The following is a 6,907-nucleotide window of genomic DNA, read 5'->3' as shown; positions in this document are numbered from 1 at the left end:
TCTGTGTCTCCATCTCTCTCTCTGACCCTCCTGTTCATGCTCTCTCTCTCTCTCTCTCTCAGAAATAAATAAAAAACATAAAAAAATTTAAAAAATTAAAAAACATCTGTACCCCACATTCATTGCAGTATTATTTACAATTGCTAGAACATGCTACTAACCTGAGTATCCACCAACGATGAATGGACAAAGAAAAAAATATATATACAATGGAATGTTATTCAACCATAAGAAAAAAAGGAATTCCTACTATTTGCAATAACATATGGACCTTGAGGGTATCATGCTAAATGAAATATGTCAGACAGAAGGAGACAAATACTGTATGATCTCACTTAATACGTGAAATCTAAATAAATAAATAACCCCCAACTCACAGATACAGGGAATGGACTGGGGTTGCAGGGTGGGTAGAATGGGAAAGGGTGGTCAAAAGGTATAAACTTCCAGTTGTAAACAAGATAAATCAGCCCTGGGGATGTGACGTGCAGAATGGCGACTATAGTTAACAATGCCATATTTTAGGGGCGCCTGGGTGGCTCAGTCATTTAAACGTCCAACTTCCGCTCAAGTCATGATCTCACGGTTGGTGAGTTCGAGCCCCGCGTTGGGCTCTGTGCTGACAGCTCAGAGCTTGGAGCCTGCTTTGGATTCTGTGTCTCCCTCTCTCTGACCCTCCCTTGCTCATAGTCTGTCTCTCTCTCAAAAATAAATAAACATTAAAAAATGTGGTATTATGTATCTGAGACTTGCTAAGAGAGCAGATGTTAAAAGTTCTCATATAAGAAAAATGGTTGTAACTATATCTGGTGATGGATGTTATCCAGACTTATTGTGGTGGTCATTTCACAATATATGCAAATATCAGGACTCCTGGGTGGCTCAGTCGGTTAAGCATTCGGCTCTTGATTTCGGCTCAGGTCATGATTTTGCAGTTTGTGAGATTGATCCCCACGTCAGCCTCTGTGCTGAGAATGCAGAGCCTGGTTGGGATTATTTCTCTCTCTCTCAAAATAAAACATAAACATTAAAAAAACCCCATTATATACAAATATCAAATTATCATGTTGTACCCCTGAAACGAATATTGTATGTCAGTTACACTCAACTAAAAAAAAAACAAAACAAAAACTGGTGTGGAAGTTACATTTAGAGCATCTCTCTGCTTGGACTAGCTGCATTTAATTTTTTTAAGTGTTTATTTTTTGAGAAAGAGAGAGACAGAGCACAAACAGGGAAGGGCAGAGGGAGAGAGGGAGACACAGAATATGAAGCAGGCTCCAGGCTCTGAGCTCTGAGCTGTCAGTACAGAGCCCAACGCGGGGCTTGAACTCATGAACCGTGAGATCATGACCTGAGCTGAAGTTGGACGCTTAACCGACTGAGCCACCCAGGTGTCCCTGGACTAGTTGCATTTAAAGTGCTCAGTAGCCACGTGTGGCCGAGGGCCACCAGACAAGACAATGCAGGTGGAGGTCATGAGGGAGACTGGTGAGGATGGGCTTGAGTGGGGGGCTCCCGCTATTCAAAGGCTACAGGTAGGACAGGACGTGAGGGGGAGGGGAGGTCTGGGGTGCAATATCTCTCCAGGGGAGAGGGTGGGGTACCAGACAACACTTAGAACTGACACTTGGGCTGGAAAATGAGAAAGGCCTTCTGTGGCCTTCTGTCCCTGCGCAGAGGCAGCCCGGGGCCTCTCTGACTGTGGGCCAGGAAAGGGAGGGGCCTGCCAAGGGGGCAGATGTCGGATTTTTCTGGAGGTAAAGGGTCTGTAGTTAAAAATGGGGACCCGGGGATCAGGATCATCAGGCAGGTTTGGCCTGAGGGAGGAAGAGGGAGGACTCAGAGGCAGTTTGGAAGTTGGGGTGAGGGCTGCGATTCCAGCACAGGGCGGTTCTGCTTTTCCCAGGCTGTGGTGCAAAGGGGCCCAGTGGTCATCATTGATAAGCATGTGAGCTTGGGACGGATCACCGAGTGATACCCAATAATGGTGACGTCTATGCTAATTAACCCCCAGAAATCCCGTTTTCCTCTTGAGGATCTAAGGGTCTTCATAAGCCTTTAAGATTGAAAACTCATGTCTATAATATTCAGAAAGTGCTCAGATGCAGGAAGGGATCCATGACACCACTGAGGCAACCAAAGCAGATGTCTGAGGCTGGGGGGGAGGCAGGGAGGCCCAGGGGGAAGCCCCTGGCCCACAAGCACCACCAACCATGCCCCAGCTTCTGAGCCCCTCATCTTTGATCCAGCAACCTCTGTGCGACGCCTCGCCTCTGCCCAGGCATGGGTGTTTGTGTGTCTGAGTCATTTGTCAGTCTGGGTCCTTGGCCGGTACGCGCCAGGGGGTGGGTGTCCCGGACAGGCCGTGCTGTTCTGCCCGGTGCTGTTCCCACATGGCCTCCTGGGCTGTCTGCTGCTGTCTGGGGGAGAGTCAGGCAGACTCTGCACCCCCCCGCCCCCCAGGGACCTAGGACGGACGAGTCCAGAACACGCCTTTCATTTGTTTGACACTTGACAGTTCACAAAGCACATCTCCATTTGCGATTGGGGATATTATTATCCCAAGTTATAAACACAGGGGTTAGGAGCCCTGTCTGCAGGCTCAGACGGCCAGGAAGAGCACTCTTTGCCTCAGATCCTTCAGATCGTTTTCATTTTAACTCCGAGCCCCTGTCACATGGCCAGGCAGCAGTAAATTCCATCCCAGTAACTGGGTCTCTCTGTCCCCACCCTCCATCCCCAGCCCCAATCCAGGTGTCTCATGTACAGCCCCTGGCCTCGCTGACCTTACTGGAGCCTCTGTGCCTTTAGGTCCTCCGGGATTGTGATGAGGCTGGGGAACCCAGGGCCCGGGCCATCTCTGGGGCTGCTCGGCAGTAGTAATCTGCTCCTGGGCCCACAGGGGACTCTCCCATCCCAGAGGAAGGAGGGGAGGGATGCCCGAAGGGCACACAGATATTCATGGCTCCGTAAACTAGCCCACTACCCAGGTCAGAAAACAGTCTTACAGAGGTGCATAAGGTCACCCCAAAACATGATGGCCTGTTCCCATGCCGGCTCTGGAGCTGGTGGGCAGAGCTGTCCACGCCTTCCCTGCCTGGGCCGTGCTCCCTGTGCCTGGCTTAGGGCAGTGCTCCCTCCTGCATGCCTTTATCGGCTCACCTCCTCCAGCCCATCGTGCCCAGGAGCCCTTCCAAGAGCCTGAGCCGGGAACACTGCTGGGTGGGGAGCGCTCTTCCTCCGGGGTTTTGCCCGTCTCCATCCCTACGCCACATGTGGCCGCTCCCTGCCTTGGGCAGACCCCTCCACCCATGCCCGGAACCCTCAGCCCGCCTGATCCCTGTGGCACCGGGCGGGTCCTATGGGCGGGCAGGGCAGCTGCCAGGGCGCAGGGTGGGAGGCAAGCGAGGCTGGGCCAGGGGCTCCCGCTGGGCCTGGGTTATCTACTCCCTCGTTCCTTCTGGTCTCCGCATTCCTGAGCTGCCTGCTTTGGCTGGGCATTGGCCTTGGTGGGGGGGTGGGGGACAGTCAGGACACCAGCACCTGCAGTCCTGGGAAAGGGAATGTAATCAGGAAGGCTTCCTGGAGGAGATGATGCCAGAGTTGAACCTGTTCCCTTCTCTCCAAGGGAGATGGGTTCCGGGCAATGTATGCAAAGGCAGGAAGGCTGAAGGCCCTGGCCTTTGCCCTTCAGCCCACCCACAGGCTCCCTGCCTGCCTGCCTGCTGGGGAGCTTCCGGAAACACAATCCCAGCTGTCCTGCCCTCCGTAAAGCCCGTCAGCAACTGACCTTGGGAGGATGCTGGCCCTTCCTGCTCAGCCTTAATGCTCTACCAGCACTTTTCAAATTGTAGGCTGTGACCCATCAGTGGGTGTGAAATTGATTTAGTGGGTCAGGAATAATGTTTTATTTTATTTTATTTTATTTATTAAAAAATTTATTTCATGTTTATTCTTGAGAGAGAGAGAGTAACAGTGTGAGGAGGAGAGGTGCAGAGAAGGAGACACAGAATCCGAAACAGGCTCTAGGCTCTGAGCTGTCGGCACAGAGCCCGACTCGGGGCTCGAACCCACGAGCCATGAGATCATGACCTGACCTGAGCCGAAGTCGGACACTTAACTGGCTGAGCCACCTAGGCGCCCCCAGGACCAGCATTTTTAAAAGGAGAGAATACAATGGAGTGGAATGGATGCAAGTGTAATACTTGTGACCGGATCAGTCTTGTTGTCTTCAGTCTTCTGCCTAAGTGACAGGCGTTTGCGTGTGAGCACTGGAGTCTTGTTCTGCATGTCACCATCAGAAAGTCTGCAGCACTGTTGCAATCCCTGTTTACGAGTCGTTCGTGCCACATACACGCGGGGAGACACCCACAGTGTGGCGGGGTAGATGTTATGAGTGAACAGATGTCGGGGAGAGAGCCTCCCCTTTGCTACACACCTTGACCCCCATGGCTTGGCCACACATCAGGGTCTTGCCGAGCTGATAAGAACTGGGGTCTTGACCCCCAAGCTTGGGTCTCACCATTGTTCTTGGGGTGTAGGCTATGCTTGCTCCTGGCCCAAAAGCCCTCCAGACTCCCCAGGGACGCGCCCCGCCCGCCCCCCCCCCCCCCCCCCCTGCCACTCCCCAACCCCACAGTGGTGCTTCCACTGCCCCTCAATACCCCCAGTAGGCACCTCTGCAAAGATGCTTCACACAACAAGATCTGTTTGCTACGTTTTGAAAGTCCATTACCTGGCACATAGTAGGCGCTTCATAAATGTTCGTATTGATGGCTACCATTTCTTATCCACCAGGCTCTNACTTTTAAAGACAGAGGTAGGGTTGCAGGGTGTGCCCTGCTCCCGGCCCATGCAATGGATACCAAGGCAGACATGGTTTTGTGTGGTTTATATACTGGGGCTCTGAGTAACATTTCATTTGAAGGAGGGCTTCCTGGGCTTGGAAATCATGGAAACCGTTGCTCTGGTGGGAAGGCAGGGTCCCAGGAGATCAGTGATCTGTTCCCTGACCCGCCCCAATTGCTGTGTGACCCTGGGTAACGTCTCCTCGCTCAGGCTCGGGGCCCCCGTGAACAGTGGGTGTGCAGACCGGAGAAGGTGCCATCCTCTAGCTGTGCATTGGAACCCGTGGGCGTTTCTAAATCTTGCTGCGTGGGCCGGACCCCAGACCACAATCTCCAAGTGTTGGGGTTTTCCTAAGAGCGTCTGATGCACAGCAGAGCTTGAGAAACCCTGGGGCGACAGCCCATTTCTGCAAGTGACTCTCCCACAGGGACTCCTGTGGTCCAGCCCGTGGTTCTCGGAGTTTAAGGAGCATGAAAATCATTGGTTCTCAAAAGTGCGGTCCTCAGATCAGCAGTAGCAGCAGCACCATGGGGGACCAGGCTTGTTAGCAATGCAGATTCCCAGGCCCCAAGTCTATGGACTCAGACACATAGTCGGGGGCGGGGGGCTGGGGACCCGCGATCTGTGCTATAATGAGCCCGCCAGATGACGTGTGAGCACCTTCAAGCATGAGAACCACTGAGCTAACCTTGACCATCAGACCCCTCTGTGTGAAGGACACCTGTGTCTTTCACTCACAGCTTCTGCTTCTGGGAAGGAGGGGGAGCCCCCAGAGGTTTCCAGAAAGGATACTAGTCAGCCTTAGCAAAAGACTATAGACTGGGGGTGCTCAGACAACAGGAATTTATTTTCTTGCTGTTCTGGAGCCTGACAGTTCAAGATGAAGGGCTGGTCTCTCCCGAGGCCCCTCTCGTTGGCTTGCAGACAGGATGGCCTCCTGTCACTGGGTCCCGGGTGGTCGTGGAGTCATCCCCCTGTGTGTGCCTGCAGCCTAATCTCTGCTTCTGACAAGGGCACCAGTGCTCCTTTGATGACCTCATTTTGACTTAATTACCCTCCGTGAAGACCCTAGTCTCCTTCTTTCTGCCAGGCCCCAAGTCCAGTGAAGAAACATTCTGGAACTAAGCCCTCTAAGGACAGAATACCCGTCACCTGCCCGGACTTCTCCGTGAGCTCTTTCCCAGTCACATTGTAGCACTGGATGGTCTGAGTATTCAGGTGGGGTATATGAATGTTTTCATTCATTTCTTTAAAAATATTCTTTGATTCTGGCCAATCTGCCTATTCTCCCATCGGCCCAGACTAATGAGGCTGCTGGACCCCAGAACCATGTGTGCGAGAGCTCACTGATGCAGAGAAAGGGCATCTGAGAGTATTAAAGGGAGGCCTGGGTGGCAAGGTGGGGATCAGGCAGAAGTGCCAGATGGGGGGGTGTGCAATCCAGGAAGGCTTCCCAGAGGAGGTGAGATGTGGCTAGCCCGTACTGGGCTCCTGCCACCAGTCAGCACCATGCTGGGAGCTTCTGTGACACCAGCTGGTTTAATCTCCTAACAAATGTGGAGGTGCTGTCACGCCAGTCAGAGTGGCTAAAATGANCGAGGGCTCGATAATTCCCAGGGACAGCATACATGTCTGGGGCCATGCTTTTCATATGTAAACCGACCAGTCCAGAGCCCACACCTCAACCACCAACTTTCCGGGGCCCTCAGGTTCCAGGCCGTTACCCATCGGCCCTAATCACGCCACGGCCGGGCAGCAGACAGTTAGGGACCATCTCTATACCCAGAAGCCCACTTAACTTATTCAGAGTAGCCAATTCTGAGCCTGCTTATCCTCACTTGCCTGTTCCCCCCATGGCCTCCTGACCAGCCTGGGGCTTCTCCATGTGGCCCTGCATGGCCAGCCCCTCTCTCTTGGGATCTATGAGCACCAAACTATCTTTTCTTTTTTAAATGTTTATTTTTGAGTGACAGGGAGGCTCAGAGAGAGAGGGAGAGAGAATCTCAAGCTGGCTCCGAGCTATCAGCATGGAGCCCGATGTGGCATGAACCATGAG

The sequence above is a fragment of the Crocuta crocuta genome, unplaced genomic scaffold, assembly GCF_008692635.1.
Source record: "Crocuta crocuta isolate KB4526 unplaced genomic scaffold, BGI_CrCroc_1.0 scaffold217, whole genome shotgun sequence".
NCBI classification, from domain to species: Eukaryota; Metazoa; Chordata; class Mammalia; order Carnivora; family Hyaenidae; genus Crocuta; species Crocuta crocuta.
Note: the sequence above shows the minus strand (reverse complement) of the source record.